The sequence below is a fragment of the Trichechus manatus genome, unplaced genomic scaffold, assembly GCF_000243295.1.
Source record: "Trichechus manatus latirostris isolate Lorelei unplaced genomic scaffold, TriManLat1.0 scaffold00114, whole genome shotgun sequence".
NCBI lineage: Eukaryota > Metazoa > Chordata > Mammalia > Sirenia > Trichechidae > Trichechus > Trichechus manatus.
The window spans coordinates 6,443,836-6,462,065 of NW_004444050.1; positions in this window are offsets into that span (position 1 = coordinate 6,443,836).

Sequence of the window (18,230 nt, forward strand, 5' to 3'; positions counted from 1 at the left end):
GGCAACTAAAAACCACAACAAATACAATCATTATGGAAGCAAATCGACAGGACTTTCTTTTGTGGTGCCGCTGGGTGGATTCGAACCATCAACCTTTTGGTTAATAGTTGAGTACAAACTGCTTATACCACTCAGGGGCCTAAGAATTGAGATAGATGGTGAGAATTTGGTGAGAAGACATCCCATATATTCCTTCACAGCTGGGATTGTTTTCAGATCAGGCTTTATTGTACAAACCAGGGGTCACACACTAAATCCAGCCCACAGCGATTATAGACATGTTCAGTTTGGCCACTTCAGAGTTCTAAAAATAACTGAATGGACCTTTGGCTAGACACCTCATCTTCAGTTTGACCACAGTGCCCAAGCATCCCTACTGCCTTCACTGGCTGCTTCATGTTGAAGACTCTGGTACATACCTGGATCCTGAAGATCCTTGCATTGGCACTCCCTGACATGCAAAACCCCAAATAGCATAAGAACATAAGAGACACAGGGGAGGGTTGGCTGCATCTTCCCACAGCTACTCTCCACTACTTGTTCCCTTTCCTTGCCATTAAGGGATAGACCCTGTCCTGAAAGGATATGACCTTAATCAGGAGAGGTTTCTTGAGCATAAAAAAAGGAAATAATCAGTGGCTATTCAGTGCAATGACCTTTCTAAGTTATTTGTGGGAGACAGAGAAAAAGAAGGAAAATAGCATCAAGGAACTGAAGAGACAGAGCAGATATAAGTCAGCAACCATCAAATCAAGGCAAGCAGCCAAGGAATACATGGGCCAAATGTGCACAGCTCCTCAGGTAACCCTTAGTGGGGAGGCTGGGCTTTGAGGAGGGCCAGGATTGTGGGAGCTTCTCCAGAGCAGAAGGAGAAGGGAGGCTAGATATAGGGTTTGCCACTGTCCTAATAGCACGATTTTAGTGCATCATTGAGGTGAAATTTATTTACTGAATTTTTCTCAACACTTTCAACTTTGGTCTAAAGTCATAATGTAGATATTTCACTATAATTGCAAAATTTAGCGAAGAGATGTCCTAGGAGGGAACTTAGCACTACCATAAAGCTCACATTTACATCACGTGCTCCCTACTCTTAACCATACTCCTAACCCTCCTCTTCCTTTCTCTTCTCTAATGTACTTTCCATCCTGAAATATTTGTTCAATGTCTATTATTGTGCTTAATATTGTGCCAGATTTTAGGGATACAAAAGTGAAACTGTAGAACAGAATTTCAAATTCTCATGGACTCCAGACTTTACGGAGCCAAGGGAGCTGGAAGAACCCCTGAAACTATTGCCCTGAGATAATCTTTAAACCTTAAACCAAAAATAACCCCTGAAGTGTTCTTAAAACCAAGCAATAGTTTAACTTAACTAGTTAAAAAAATGTCTGCCTTGAGCATTATGCTCTTTTAAGAACTATCTGTATAGGATCAAAGTGACAACAGTAACTTGAAAGATTAGATAAGAACCTTAGGCGGCAGTGCGTTTATGTTAATGGAGGAGGGACAACTCAGAAAAGGAGGATGAGGATGGATGCACAACTTGAAGAATGTAATCAATGTCACTGAATTTTATATGTAGAAACTGTTGAATTGATATACGTTTTACTGTGTATATTCTCAACAACAATAACAAAATTTAAAAAAAAAAGTGAACCTGACATATGAATGCATTCAAAGTTGTCACAGCTTAGTTCTGAGGCAAGGGAAGAGGGAACAGAAGCTACAGAAAATATATGTCAATACCATATTGGGTCAAAGCTACAAAAAAGAGAGGCACCCACCAGTCATGCCCTTTGCCCCCTGAAACATCTTAGGAGACATCATTGACTGAGTTGGACAACGTGGACTCCACAAAAGCTGGCTGGAGGTGCCACCATGATACCTCGTGAAACGTACGCAGGGAGTCCTTCCAGGGCAGCAGGGCATGGTGACATTTCCTGCCTGGTACGCTGTAATACCAGCTTGTCTGGCCATTTAGAAAATGCATCGAGGTCTTTGGCACTAAACGTGAATTTGAGAACACTGACTCGTGAAGTACAGCAAAAGTCCTCATGAGCACTGAAGTTCTAGTGATTACTCTAGAGCAGTTTTTGAGAAAAGCTCCCAGTAGCAAACAAAGTCAGTGCAAAGTACAGTTTTAGTTTTCCTATCCAGTTAGTGGATTGCAGAGATTTAAAACTGTCCCCAAATAATGAAACAAAGTGAAGCAGTAACAAGTCTAGATGCTTGTTTTTTCTTACCGAAAGTGCCTCTTTGCAGTACAACAGTGAACTTACTGAGGACTTCAAGTGTATGGAAATGCTCTCCTTGTTTATTGCTCTTGAGGGAAACACTAGAGTCTTATGGAATTTTTCAGCTAGTGCAAAGCGATGTACGGGCTTTGGAGCCAGATAAAGTTTGGTTCCAATCTAGCTCCATCTTCTACTCTGTAAAGTTTTGGAAAGGTTACTTTTTGTCCTGGAATACAATGCCAAATCTATGCAAAAGGCATAATGTTATCTACTTTCCAGAGCTGCTGAATGATTAAATTTTATATTGTATCCAAAGAGCATTTACAGCAGTGTGTGATCAATTGACACAAATTTCCTCCAGCCCCTAAAAAAAAAAAAAAAAAAAAATCCAAACCCATTGCTGTTGAGTCAATTCCAAATCCAGCCCCTAGTGCTTAATAAATTATGCTGTTTAAAAAAATTTTTTCTAAGGGCAGAGCCAACATGGTGGTAGAGACAGAAGCACCATGCCATCCCTCCACAGCAAAGACCCAAAAGCTAAGTAAAACAGAGACAAATGTCAATTCTGGAACCCTAAGCATCAAATGAAGGGATAAAGAACTCAACCAAGCACTGAATGGAATAAGAAACTGACAAAGAACAGACAGCAAGGAGAGCTACTGAGTGGAGGACCCCTATCGGCTAACATGGCACCTGGTAACCAGTGATACACACTTTCCCACCCCCCACCCTTCTTCCCCCTGGTCAGACTCCACCACTTTCCAGTGGGTTCAGATTGCTTGGCTGGGTAGACGCTGGCTCCTTGCTGCTTGGATTTGCCCCACCCACACCGGCCAACTCCTTCAGTACCATTTTTGTTATTGTTGTAGTTGCTTTTTGGGGGGCTTCTTTTGGTTTCTTCTCTCTCTCTCTCTCACTTCCTTCCTTTCCTTTCTCTCAAACACCTGGCTCCATGTGCCATCTCCACTCCTTGACAGGCTGTGCAGCCCCACTCAGCTGGGGAGCCACTTCCGCAGTCTGAGCCACCATGCCTGTGGGCTCCCTGGGGGCATTTTCTTTCTTTCGTTTTTCTTTGTTTCTTGGTTTCTTGTCTCCTCTACCTTCCTTCTTTTCCATTCTCCTGAATACCCGGTTCCGTGTGCCATCTCCACTACTTCTAGACAAGCTGTGCAGCACTACTCATCTGGGGAGCCACTTCCCTGGTCTGCACCACCAAGTCAGTGGGCACCACTGGGGTTTTTCTTTTCCCCCTTTTCTTGGTTTCTTGTTTCTCTCTACCTTTCTTCCTTACCCTTCTCCTGAACACCTGGTGCTTTGGGCCAACTCCGCTCTTTCTTGACTGGCTGTGCAGTACCACTTAGCTGGGGACCTGTTTCCGGTGGGCTCCCTTGGGGCATTTTTTTTAATCTTCTTTTTTTCTCAGTTTCTTGTCACTCTCTATTTTCCTTCTTCCCAACCACCTGATATCTTTTTTTCCCTTAGTTTCTTGTGTCTTTCTACCTTCTTTCCTTTCCTTTCTCCCGACCACCTGGTTGTGTGTGCCTTTCTCTCTCTCTTTTTTTATCTAGTTTCATATCTCTCCCTTCCTTCCCTTCTTTTCTCTCCCACCCACCTAGCTATGTGTGCTATATCTGTCCCTTCTTGATGGGCTGTGCCACACCACCCGCCTAGAAAGCTTCCCCAGGTCTGCACCACTCCAATGGCAGGCTCCCTCAGCATTTTTTTCTTCTGTTCCTGTCTTCTCTCTCTCCTTTCCTACACCCACTTGGCTCCACACATCACATCCTCCCCCCCACCTACCAGCACTGTGCACTCAACATCTCACCCCAGAACAGCACAGGCACTGTCTACCAGAACCTGCCCTGCATAGCCCCCTGGCCCCACCCTGTTGGACACAGTATGTACCAAAAACGACCCATCCCAGCCCCTGCCCTTCCACTGGACCTGTCCTGCTACACCATAGCTGAGTGACAGGCCCGGCCCATTGGACTAGGTGGTGAGAAGTATCATGCCCACAGATGAGCAAACAAAGAACGCACAGCCCACCTACCTAGACATAACAAAATAAAACAAAAAAAGCAACACAAAACAAACAAATCTACAATCAGTAAACAAAGAAAATAATTACTGAATGTCCCAAAGACAGCAGACAATATCAAAACTTATTTTAAAAAAGGACAGGATGGTTCCATTAGGCGTCCAAAATAAAATACCAGATGACCTTCCAGTAGAAGAAAAGGCACTGGAACTACCTGGAAGGGAATTCAACTCTCTAATATTCAGGGCTATACAAGAGATGAAGGAAAAGGCAGACAAAAATGTGGAAAAACAGACAAAATCATGGAAAAAAACAGAAAAAGCATTGGAAGAGTTCAGGAACATGATACAGAACAAAATGTCAAAATAAACTCACAATTAGAAATCATACAAAAACAGCAATTAGACCTCCAAAAGATGAAAGAGATTTCAGAAACAGACAGTGTAATAGAAGGTTTGAGTGGCAGGGTTAAACAATGGAAGACAAGATCAGTGAAATTGAGGACAAATCCTCAGATACCACTTTGTTTGAAGAAAAATCAGAGAAAAGAACAAAGAAAAATGAAGAAACTCTGTCAGGGATTGAATTGTGTCCCCCCAAAATATCTGTTAACTTGGCTAGGTCATGATTCCCAGTATTGTATGATTGTCTACCATTTTGTAATCTGATGTGATTTCCCTATGTGCTGTAAATCCTATCACCATGATGTAATAAGATGGATTAGTGGCAGTTATATTGACGAAATCTACAAGATTAGATAATTGTCTTAAGTCAACCTCTTTTGAGATATAAAAAAGAGAAGCAAGCAGAGAGACATGGGGACCTCATACACCAAGGAAGCAGAGTTGGGAGCAAAGCATGTCCTTTGGACCTGAGATTCCTGCACTAAGATGCTCCCAGACCAAGGGAAGACTGATGGCAAGGACCTTCCTCCAGAGCTGACAAAGAGAGAAAGCTTTCCACTGGAGCCAGTGCCCTGAATTCGGACTTCTACCCTACTGGACTGTGAGAGAATAAATTTCTCTTTGTTAAAGCCATCCACTTGTGGTATTTCTGTTATAGCAGCACTAGATGACTAAGACAAACCCTGAAAGTGATGTGGAATACAATAAAAATAAAAAAAATTTGAGTGATCAGAGTTCCAGAACAGGAGGAGAAAATGGAAAACACAGAGAGGATCATTGAAGAATTACTGACAGAAAACTTCCATAATATCATGACAGATGAAAAGCTGACCATCCAAGAAGCTCAACGAACCGCATATAGGATAGAACCCCAAAAGGAAATCACCAAGGCATATCATAATCCCACTCGCTAAAACCAGAGACACAGAAAGAATCTCGAGAGCAGCCCAAGAAAAATGAAAAGGCACATACAGGGGAAACAATACGACTAAGCTCTGATTATTTGGCAGAAACCACGCAGGCAAGAAGACAATGGGATGACGTACATAAAACCTTGAAAGAAAAATTTCCAACCAAGAGTAATATATCCTCATATATGATGGTGAAATTAGGACATTTCCAGATAAACAGGAATTAAGAGAATACATAAAAACCAGTCAAACTTACAAAAATTATTAAAGGGAGTCCTTTGGTTAGAGAACCAACAACATCAGAAAACAGCTGAATCTAGAATGCAAGACCACCTCAGCCAGATATTAACCTACATAATGAACTCTCAAGGATAAAACAAAACGAAAAGGCTTGCAACAGGCAATCAGAGAAGTTAATCAGTAAATGACAACAACATCAGAACAATAAAAGAGGAAATAAACAGTGTAGGTATAGAACTTTCAAATGGAGAGGAAGTCAAGGCGATACCAAGTAATAAAAGACTGGTTCAAATTTAGAAAGATAAGGGTAAATTTCAAGGTAACCACAAAGAAAGTTAACAAACATACTCAACAAAATAAAGAAGAAAAACATAAAGTCTAAGTAAACACAAAGTCTACACAAATGAAAGAAATGGAAAAAAAATCCACAAACAAAAGGAATTCAGCACAGGAGAGTAGGAGGAACAAAGAAAATGTTAACACCACAAGAGAAAGCACTATGAAATGACAGCAATAAACTCACACTTACCAATAATTACACTGAGCATAAATGGCCTAAATGCACCATAAAGAGACAGAGAATGACAGAATAGATTTAAAAAAAAAAAAAGGACCCATCAATATGCTGTCTACAAGAGACACACCTTAGAAACAAAGACATAAATTTATTAAAAATCGAAGGATGGAAAAAAATATATCAAGCAAACAGCTACCAAAAAAGAGCAGGAGTGGTGATACTAATCTTAGATAAAATAGATTTTAAAAATTTTAAAATAAAATCCACCATAAAAGACAAGGAAGGGAGTTATATAATGATTACAGGGACAATCTAGCATTAAGACATAACCATAATAAATATCTACGCACCCAATGACAGGGCTCCAAAATACATAAAACAAACTCCAACAGCACTGAAAAGAGAAATTGATAGTTTCATATTAGTAGTAGGAGACGCAACCACACAACTCTCAGTAAAGGACAGAATATCTAAAAAGAAACTCAACAAAGACACAGAAGATCTAAAGGCCACAATCCGCCAACTTGACCTCATAGACATACATAGAACACTCCACCCAACAGCTGCAAAGTACACATTCTTTTCCAATGAGCATTAACATTCTCCAGAATAGACCTCATCTTAGGCCACAAAGTAACCCTCAACAAAATCCAGAAAACTGAGATAATACAAAATATCTTCTTTGATCACAAGACCATCAAAGTAGAAATTAGCAACAGAGCAGCAAGCAAAAAAAATCAAATACATGGAAACTGAATAACACCCTGCTTGAAAAACACTGGGTAATAGAAGAAATACAAGATGGAATAAAAAGATTCCTAGAATCAAATGAGAATGAAAACACATCATACCAAAACCTTTGGGACAGAGCAAAGGCAGTGCTCAGAGGTCAGTTTATAGCAATAGATGCACATATTAAAGAAGAAAAAAGGGATGAAATCAAAACATTAGCTACACAACTTGAACAAACAGAAAGAGAACAGCAAAAGAAGTCCACAGCCACCAGAAAACAGGAAATAATAAAAATTAAAGCAGAAATAAATGATATAGAGAATAGAAAAACAATAGAAAGAATCAACAAAACCAAAAGTTGGTTCTTTGAAAGGATCAACAAAATCAACAAACCATTGGCCAAATTGGCAAAAGAAAAACAGGAGAGGACTCAAATAATCAAAGAAGAAATGAAGTTGGGGACATCACAACAGACCCAACTGAAATAAAAATGATGATAACAGAGTACTATGAAAAACTATACTCCAACAAATTTGAAAACCTAGAGGAAATGGACAAATTTCTAGACACACACAACCTACTCAAGCTAACACAAACTGACATTGAAAATCTGAACAGACCCATAACAAGAGAAGAGATTGAAAAGGTAATTTAAAAAAAACTCCCAACAAAAAAAAAAAAGCCCTGGTACAGATGGCTTCACTGGAGAATTCTACCAAACATTCAGAGAAGAGCTTACATCAGTATTACTCAAACTATTTCAGAACATAGAAAAGAAAGGGATACGTCCAAATTCATTTTACGAAGCCAGCATAACTCTGATACAAAAACCAGTCAAAGACACCACAAAAAAAAAAAGAAAATTACAGACCAATATCTCTCATGAATATAGATACAAAAATTCTCAACAAAATTCTAGCCAATAGAATTCAGCATTATATCAAAGAAATAATACACCACGACCAAGTAGGATTCATATCAGGTATGCAAGGATGGTTCAGTATTGGAAAATCAATCAACATAATCCACCACATAAAGAAAAGAATCACAAGATTATCTCAATCCACACAGAAAAGGTATTCAACAAAGTCCAACATCCATTCCTGAGAAAAACTCTCGATAAAATAGGTATAGAAGAGAATTCCTCAACATAACAAAGGGCATCTATACAAAACCAATATACAATATCATTCTTAATTGAGAGAGGCTGAAAACATTCCCCTTGAGAACAGGAACAAGACAAGGATGCCCTTTATCACCACTACTATTTAACATTCTGCTGGAAGTCCTTGCTAGAGCAATAAGGCAAGAAAAAGAAATAAACATTCAAATCAGTAACAAAGAAGTAAAACTGTCCTTATTTGCGGATGATATGATACTATACACAGAAAACCCAAAAGACTCCACAAGAAAACTACTGGAACTAATAGAAAGATTCGGCAGAGTAGCAGGATATAAGGTAAACATATAAAAATCAGTTGGATTCCTATACGCCGATAAAGAGAACAATGAAAAGGAAATCAGGAAAACAATACCATTTATAATAGTCCCTAAAAAATAAAATACTTAGGAATAAATCTAACCAGGGATGTAAAGGACCTATACAAAAAAAGAAAAAGAAAAGCAATCAAAAGCAACCTACATAAATGAAAAAACATACCATGCTCATGGATAGGTAGACTCAGCATTGTGAAAATGACAATTCTACCCAAAGCAATCTACAAATACAATGCAATCCTGATCCAAATACCAACAACATTATTTAGAGAGATGGAAAAACTAATCATTAACTTTATATGGAAAGGGAAGAGGCCCTAGACAAGTAAAGCACTACTAAAGAAGAAGAATAAAGTAGGAGGACTGGCACTACCTGACCTCAGCTACCATAGTCAAAACTGCCTGGTACTGGTACAATGATAGACTCATTGACCAATAGAACAAAACTGGGGTCCTAGATGTAAATCCATCTACCTATGGTCACCTGATCTTTGACAAGGGCCCAAAGCCACCAAGTGGGGGAAAGGCGGTCTTTTTAACAAATGATGGTGGCAAAACTGGATGTCCATCTCCAAAAAGAAAAGAAATGAACTAGGACTCATACCTCACATCATACACAAAAACTAATTCAAAATGGATCAAAGACCTAAATATAAAACCAAAAGCTATAAAGATTATAGAAGAAAAATAGGATCAACATTAGCAGCATCAATAGGATACAAACCATAACTAACAACACACAAACTCCAGAAGATAAGCTAGATAACTGGGATCTTCTAAATTAAACACTTATGCTCATCAAAAGACTTCACCAAAAGAATAAAAAGAGAACCTACAGACTAGGAAAAAATTTTTGTATATAACTAATCCGACAAAGGTCTAATCTCTAAAATCTACAGGAAAATCCAACACCTCTACAACAAAAAGACAAATAATCCAATTAAAAAATGGGCAAAGGAAATGAACAGACACTTTACCAAAGAAGACATTCAAGTGGCTAACAGACACATGAGGAAATGCTCGGGATCACTAGCCATTAGAGAGATGCAAATCAAAACCACAGTGAGATACCATCTTACCCTGACATTACTTGCACAAATAAAAAATACAGAAAATAAGAAATGATGGAGAGGCTGCAGGGAGATTGGAACTCTTATGCATTGCTGGTAAGAATGAAAAATGGTACAACCATTTCGGAAAATGATATTGTGCTTCCTTAGAAAGCTAGAAATACCATATGATCCAGCAATCCCATTGCTAGGAATAGATCCTAGAGAAATAAAAGCCGTCACACGAATAGACATATGCACACCTATGTTCATTGCAGCAACGTTCAAAATAGCAAAAAGATGGAAACAACCTAGATGTCTGTCATGGATTGAATTGTTTCCCCCCAAAATGTCTGCCAACTTGGCTGGGTCATGATTCCCGGCATTGTATGATTGTCTACCATTTTGTCATTGAAAGTTATTTCCCTATGTATTATAAATCCTATCACTAGTGTTTTAAGCCAATCTCTTTTGAGATATAAAAGAGAGAAGTGAGCAGAGAGACAGGGGAACCTCATACCACCAAGAAAGCAATGCCAGGAGCAGAGCACGTCCTTTGGACCTGAGGTTCCTGCACAGAGAAGCTCCTTGATCAGGGGAAGATTGATGACAAGGACCTTCCTCCAGAGCAGGCAGAGAGAGAAAGCCTTCCCCTGGAGCTGACACCTTGAATTCAGACTTATGGCCTACTAGACTGTAAGAGAATAAATTTCTCTTTGTTAAAGCCATCCATTTGTGGTATTTCTGTATAGCAGCACTAGATAACTAAGACAGCACCCATCAACAGATGAATGAATAAACAAACTATGGTACATACACATAATGGAGTACTACACAACGATAAAGAACAACGATAAATCTGTGAAGCATCTCACAACATAGATGAATATGCAGGGAATTATGGACAGTGAAATAAGTCAATCACAAAAGGACAAATATTGTATGAGACCACTACTGTAAAAACTCATGAAAAGGTTTACACACAACAAGAAACAATCTTTGATGGTTACGAGGGAGAGGAGGGGCAGGGAGGGAAAAACACTAAGTAGACAATAGATAAGTGGTAACTTTTGTAAAGGGTAAGACAGTACACAATACTGGGAAGCCAGTACAACTTGTCCAAGGCAAGGTCATGGAAGTTCCATAGACACATTCAAACCACCTGAGGGACCAAATTACTGGGCTAAGGGCTGCGGGGACCATGGTCTCAGGGAACATCTAGCTCAATTGGCATAACATAGTTAATAAAGAAAATGTTCTACATTCTACTTTGGTGAGTAGCGTCTGGGGACTTAAAGGCTTGTGAGCGCCCACCTAAGATACTCCATTGGTCTTACCCTGTCTGGAGCAAGTGAGAATGAAGAAAAACAAAGATCCAAGGGAAAGATTAGTCTAAAGGACTAATGGACCAAAAGCACTACAGCCTCCACCACACTGAGTCCAGCACAGATGGTGCCTGGCTACCACCACCAACTACCCTGACAGGGACCACAATAGAGGATCCTGGACATATCTGGAGAAAAATGTAGAACAAAATTCTAACTCACAAAAAAAAAAAACAGACTTACTGGTCTGACAGAGACTGGAAAAATCCTGAGAGCATGGCTCCCGGACACCCTTTTAGCTCAGTAACGAAGTCACTCCTGAGGTTCACCCTTCAGCCAAAGATGAGACAGGCCCATAAAACAAAACGAGACTAAATGGGCACACCAGAGCAGGGGCAAGGATGAGAAGGCAGGAGGGAACAGGAAAGCTAGTAATAGGGAACCCAAAGTCGAGAAGGGGAGAGTGTTGACATGTTGTGGGGTTGGCAACCAATGTCATAAAACAATATGTGTACTAATTGTTTTGAGAGACTAGTTCTGTAAATCTTCATCTAAAGTACAATAAAAAAAAAAAAGAAAAAAGTTTTTCTTTTAAAGAGAAAAGGCATAATATATGGAGTTGTGATTATTCACATTGAGTGGAAGAAAAATGAATAAGTAAGGCTTGGTGCAACAGTTAAGCACTCACGTGCTAGGCAGTTTGAACCCATCCAGGAGCTATGTGATTGAAAGACCTAGCAATCTGCTCCCATAAAGATTACAGCCTAGAAAACCCTACTGGGCCGTTCTCTGTCACATGGGGTTGATGTGAGTGAAAATTGACTGGATGGCGCCTAACAACAATAACAACAAGCCATGCAAAGCCGCTTTATGGGATATCAATAAACAAACAAATAACAACAGCAGCAACAAAAAACTAGTTGCCATTGACTATTCTGACTCCCGAGCGTCAGAATAGAAGCGCGCTCCATAGTGTTTTCATGGCTGAGCGGCACAAATGGTTTTCCCTCAACTACTAACCTAAAGATTGGCCATTTCAGCCCACCTAGCAGTGCTGTGGAAAAGACCTAAAGATCAGATTACAGCTAAGAAACCCCTATGGAGTAGTTCTACTCTGTAACACGTGGAGTTATCATAAATTGGAATCGACTCAACAGCAATGGGTTTCTTGTTTTTTGTTTTTTTTTCTGGACCTTTTGGAAGCAGATTGACAGGCCTTTCTTCTGAGGAGCCTTTGAACCACTAACCTTTTGATTAGTAGCCTAGTGTGTAACTGTTTGCACCACCCAGGGTCTCCGTAGGGAGTATCAAAGGCACCTCTATTTTTCTGATTATTAAAATCTTGGAAGCTTAAGCTTAAAATCTTAGAAACATTGTTGACTAAATCCTTATCTCCAGACTTCCCCATTCCTCCCCCAATCTTGTCCATTTTTCATTCACAAATTCTCCTCTTGCACCAGCCAGTCCCCTCTTTTCCCCAGTCCCAGTCATCACCCGATCAACAGACTAGAGTCCTCACACAGTGGATGAGTAAGGACCACAAAGAGGTCAATGTAACAGAGATTGCAGCTTCTGGTTTTGTTATCTCTTTATTCAAAAGCGATAACTAGACGAATGGAAATATTGAAGGTGTGAGAAGGACACACTCATCCCAACCGCGATTTCTATCAGGGAATGACACCTCCAGCCTGCAACTCTGTCGCTACACAATAACCCTGCCAGGCAGGCATCTCTCATCCTCATTTTACTGGTAAGCGAACTAAGGCACATAGTTCAAGTTTACCCAGCTACTAAAAGGGCAGAGCCAGGATTGAAGCATAATCTCTCTGACAGGCAAATTTGTGCTGTTAACTGCCTCATAAGGAAGCCTTTCAGAAATTCTGTCAGTTTTCTGAGGCCTCGCTTGTTCCTTCCCTGCCCTCCTCCCCAACTCCCACCCCTACGCCCGTGCACTCCCCTCTCCACCACCACCACAGACAGTTTAGGAGAGTATTTAAGAGGACCCTCACCAATCTGGTTCTGACAGGCATCATTAATTTTTTTTTATTAAGCTGTCTTCTGGGTTTGTAATTTTGTTTACCTAAATGGGTCACACCCTTCTTACAATTCACCTAGAACAGGCTTCCTGAAATCCAATTCCTGTTAACCCTTCGGGCAACCTCCTGCCGGTGTGTTGGGCTAGGTGCCTCACTTGGGGTTTTTGTAATCCCTTCTTTATCAGAGCAACCCTGTATTCAGCTTCCCACACTCACCCATTGGTATGTATCCAGATATAGGGTGGATTATTCAATAAGCAAGGTAAGCACCATGTTTACCTTGCTTCCCACATCATCTGTGTGAACAGTTTCACATTTTTTCACCACATCAAAGACTGCTTCTAGGTATGGCTGGCATCTGTCTCTCTCCCAACCCCACAGCACCTTTCTACAGAATCCAAGCCGCTTTTCAAATTTACAGTCCCTGACGGGTGGGTGACCCAGTAAGCACAGGTAAGCACAGGCTTACCTGTGCTTACTTACTATAGTGAACAATTTCCTGAGTCATCTGCCCTGTTCAAATATACCCAGAGCGGGACCATTTCTTACTACCTCCACCCCTATTACAAATCTGGTCACCTCTGGCCTGGATTATTGCAAAGGCCTCTTCCATACTCTCGCTGTCTGTGCCCTCCCCTCAGCCCTTCCCCACCCTGTCCCAGAGTTTTCCACAGAGCAGTCAGAGCACTACTTTTAAAAAGCCCATGCCAGATCATGTTACTTTTCAGCTCCAAATCCTCAGATGACATCCTATAGCTCTCAGACTAAAATCCTTACAACAGACTACAAATCTGGTCCCCACTTTCTTTTGGAACTCAAGTCCTCCCATCTCACAGGTGAGTGTGGGGCCCCAACCCCACTGATCCTGTCTTCAGGTTTCCCAGTGCCCATCTGCCCCTGCCCCTCCCCACTCCAAAAAACCAAACCAGTTGTCATCCAGTTGGTTCTGACTCACAGTGCCTCCAAGTGTGTCAGGGTAGAACTGCTCCTCAGCATTTTCTTGGCCTTAAAACCCTATGGAGCAGTTCTACTCTGACACACACGGAGTCACCAAGAGTCAGAATTGACTTGATGGCAATTCTTTTTTTTTTTTTTTTTTCTGTAATCTTTATGGTGGATCCCTGGTGACACAGTGGTTAAGTGCTCAGCTGCTAACCCACCAGCTGCTCAGTGGGAGAAAGATGTGGCAGTCTGCTTCCGTAAGGATTACAGGCTTGGAAACCCTATGGGGCAGTTCTATTCTGTCTTATAGGGTCACTATGAGTCAGAATTGACTGGATGGCAACGGGCTTGGTTTTTTGTTTTTAATCTTTATGGGAGCTGATCACCAGGCCTTTCTTTGGCAGCACCAGGGTTCATACTGCCAGCCTTTAGGTTAGCAGTTGAGTGCAAACCATTTTCCCCACCTAAGGACACTAGCCTCTGCCCACGAGTCTTCAGTTAATAGTCCTCTTAGGCTCCTCCTCCTTACCTTTAGGTCTCAGCTCCTGGCAATTTACCTTAGGGGCCTGTCCTGACTCTCCTATTATCAATGGCACTTTGCTACGCCTCCCATTTGCTTTACTCAATTTATTTCTCTTCCTGGAACTTAACCACCATCTGACATACTATTTATTTATTTTTTCTAGTTATCTGTCATCCCTCACTAGATTGAAATCTACATGCAGGTAATTACTTTGTCTATTGTGTTCACTGTTATATGCCCAGAACAGTGCCCAAGGTGGGTGTAGATAAATATTTGCTGAATAAATGAAATACATGTTCATCCTTCATACAGATTCCATACGGGGGAGAGACTGAGTTCCGTAAGGGAGAGAAGGGAGAAGGAAGAGGAATGCAACTGTGTCAAGCCCAGCCTCTTCTTTATTTGCTTCCTTTAGCAACACAAAAGCCACAGGTTCTGGGCCTTCCCCCCTTAGGGGCAGCTGAAAAGGCCTGGGGCTTGTCCAGTTCTGCCCCATGCAGCATATCAGAGAATTTCTTCCAAACTCAAGTAATATCCTTCCTGAGAGTTATTCCAGCAAGTACAATTTTCTTCTCTTGTTACTCCTTCAATGATACTTGCATGCACTTATGTGTTTGTGTTCAAGGAAGCAGCCTGGCTGACCAGCCCCTCACCCTGTTCTGTACCATGCCGATCAGCAGCCACCGCCCACCCTCCCAAGGCAGAGGGCGCACAGAGGAGCTATCAGACAGGGACACAGGAAAGGGGCAAGGGCATGTGTTGCTGGAAAAACCATGGTTGATGCCATTATTTTCTACTTTGATAAACTTTTATACCAATTACAAAGAAGGAAAACAAAACCCGTTGCCGTCGAGTTGATTCTGATTCATAGTGACCCTAAAGGACGGAGTAGAACTGCCCCATAGGGTTTCCAAGGAGTGCCTGGTAGATTCGAACTGCTCACCTTTTGGTTAGCAGCCATAGCTCTTAACCACTATGCCACCAGGGTTTTCATACCAATTACAGAAAGTTAAATTCAGAAAACCAATCTTTTCTGGTGGAGATACACAGGCAGGAGGGATATTATGCCTTGACATTAGTATAATTTTCAAAAGTTATAAAAACATAATCCACATACAAATACACTGTGAACACATGCTGAAGTTTTATTTTAACCCATATCTTAGTCATCTAGTGCTGCTATGACAGAAACACAAGTGGATGACTTCAACAAACAGAAGTTTATTCTCTCACGGTCTAGTAGGCTAGAAGTCCAAATTCAGAGCATCAGCTCCAGGAGAGGCTTCCTCTGGTAGCTCTGGAGGAAGGTCCTTGTCATCAATCTTCCCCTGGTCTAGGGGCTTCTCCAGGCAGGCACCCCAGGTCCAAAGGACGCACTCTGCTCCCGGCGCTGCTCTCCTGGTAGTATGATGTGCTCCCTCTCTGCTCGCTTCCCTTTCCTTTTATCTCTTGAGAGAGAAAAAGCAGTGCAGGTCACACCCCAGGGAAACTCCCTTTACACTGAATCAGGGATGTGACTAGGTAAAGGTGTTACATCCCACCTTAATCCTCTTTAACATAATCTAATTTTGCCTCATTAACCAGAGGCAGAGATTAGGATTTATAACACAGAAATTTTACAACAATCACAAAATGGAGGACAACCACACAATACTGGGAATCATGGCCTAACCAAGACACATATTTCTGGGGGACACAATTCAATCCATGACAGCCCGTTAATAAGGGAACAAGTAGGATGACACAGCTGCTTAAGAGGAGAATACAGGCAACTGATGTATATGTTTTTAGCTGCTGTAGAGTCGGCAGTGACTCGTGCTGACCTCATGTGGAACAGAATGAAACGTTGTCCGGTCCTAAGTCATCCTCACAATCGTCAGCATGTTCACTGTAGCTATGATGCCAGTCCATCTCACGGAGGGTCTCCCACTCCTTCTTAGGCCCTCTACTTCACCAAACATGATGTCGTCCTGTCGCCAGTGACAGAAGGAAAAAACTCGTGCAACGAGATTGGTAAATTAGACAGAAAACTGGTTAAGGTTCTAACTCTAGCACAGGCCATTTGCATGTTTACAGGATAAGATTATTTGCATTGCCACTGGGGGAAAAATTGCACTCTGTCATCCGAAAACGACCATGGTTTAGTTTTTTACAAGTTAGCGTTTGTCCTTAAAAAGTTGTAAAATGGTTTCATTAATTGTGAACAGTAAGTCAAAGTTACTAGGGTCCAATGACCCTTGGTGGGCTTGTTAGACAGCGCCCCAGCATGACAGTGAAGGCCACAGGTATCTTTTTTGTCTTACTCAGAAGTTCTGGATACGTTTTCTAACAGGTATAGCCGGGTGGTGCATGTGTATGCTCATCAAATGAGTGCATAGGTTGAAGGTTAGGGCAGGGCTTTGAACCACTTTGAACCAGTTCAGTCATGGCCCTTGAAGTAAAACCAGGACAGACCCTCATTTTTAAAATTTAGGTGATCTGGAACCATAGCTGGAACAGGGAAAAATTATGCGTCGAAGCCCTGGAGTAGGAGACTTAGAAGAGGTGTAGTGAGCCCTTTCAGGAGCCTGAGGCGTGAGGCTGGATTATTGCCAGGACTGAGGAGAGCAACCAGAACTGAGGAGAGCAACACACATTTAAAACAGCAAGGTGGGCTGCCATCTTTGAGCCAGGCACCATTGTTTCTGACTCTGGGCAAAATTCAAAGGGCAAGAGATTTGGTTGCTATGCAACGTGTAGGCTGCCCTTGTTTTCTAAGAGGGAGATTAAGATTCTAGCAGAGTTTTGACCTGTAATTTTTCCCGCTCTGGTTATGGTTTCAGTTCACTCAGATTTTAAAAATTTGGGTCTGTTCTGGTATTGAACCAGGAAGAACCGGTTAGCAGCCCTGGTTAGGGCTGTTGACATCCCTTTCCATGACCCCCTCCCTCCATCCCAGTCATGCTCCTCTCTTGCCCTAGGATAACCTCATCTCAGCACTCAGCACTTTGTATTAGAGTTGTGTGACTATCTACCCCTTTAGACTCCAGGCGCAGTTTTCTTGTCCACCTCTGTGCCCTTTGCCTCCCGCCAAGGCCCTGGTACAAACTATAGGTTCAAAACATGCTTGTTGAATAATGGCTTGAATGAGGTGGGATCTGAGCCATGACTTGAGATAAATAAATAAACAAAGTGGCCCTGAGAAAGCAGATGGAAAGGCGATTCAAGCCCTGATGGTAAGGACACCACAAAATCTCAAGGAGCTCTCTGTGGCTGGAGGGTAGACTTTAAGGTGGGGAGAACTGCAGTGGGGCCCGCGTAGGACCAGGGCAGCAGGACGTTGGCATAAAAGGTACCATAGGCCCAAACTGCTCCAATAGCTAAGGTGACCGGTGAGGTGCAGTTTTTCTGTTCGCAGTCAGCCTTGCCCTTTGGCAGTCCTTCCCCAGTCAGTCACATGTGGGTAGGGTTCACGGCCACCGCAGTTCACAGGAACTGGAGGGAGAGTGAGGAATATGGATGCTTCAGAAGGCAAGACTGAGAAATGGGTTAATCTACAGCCATCTCCTTAGAAACAAACCTCACCCCGCCAAGAACTTTGCTTCTTTCTAAAGGCCTTCCTGGGTCCATCCTGGGTGACAGGATGGTCTCTCATGGCGGAGTGGATGCCTCTCCACCACACCAGATCCTGCAGCCCCTCTCCCTGTCCCTGACCCCAGCATCGGTGAGGGCGGGCTTGAGGCGCACGTCTCGGCGCGCCCGGGTAGCTGACGGCCTGGCCTCCGGCTCCCAGCGCCGGC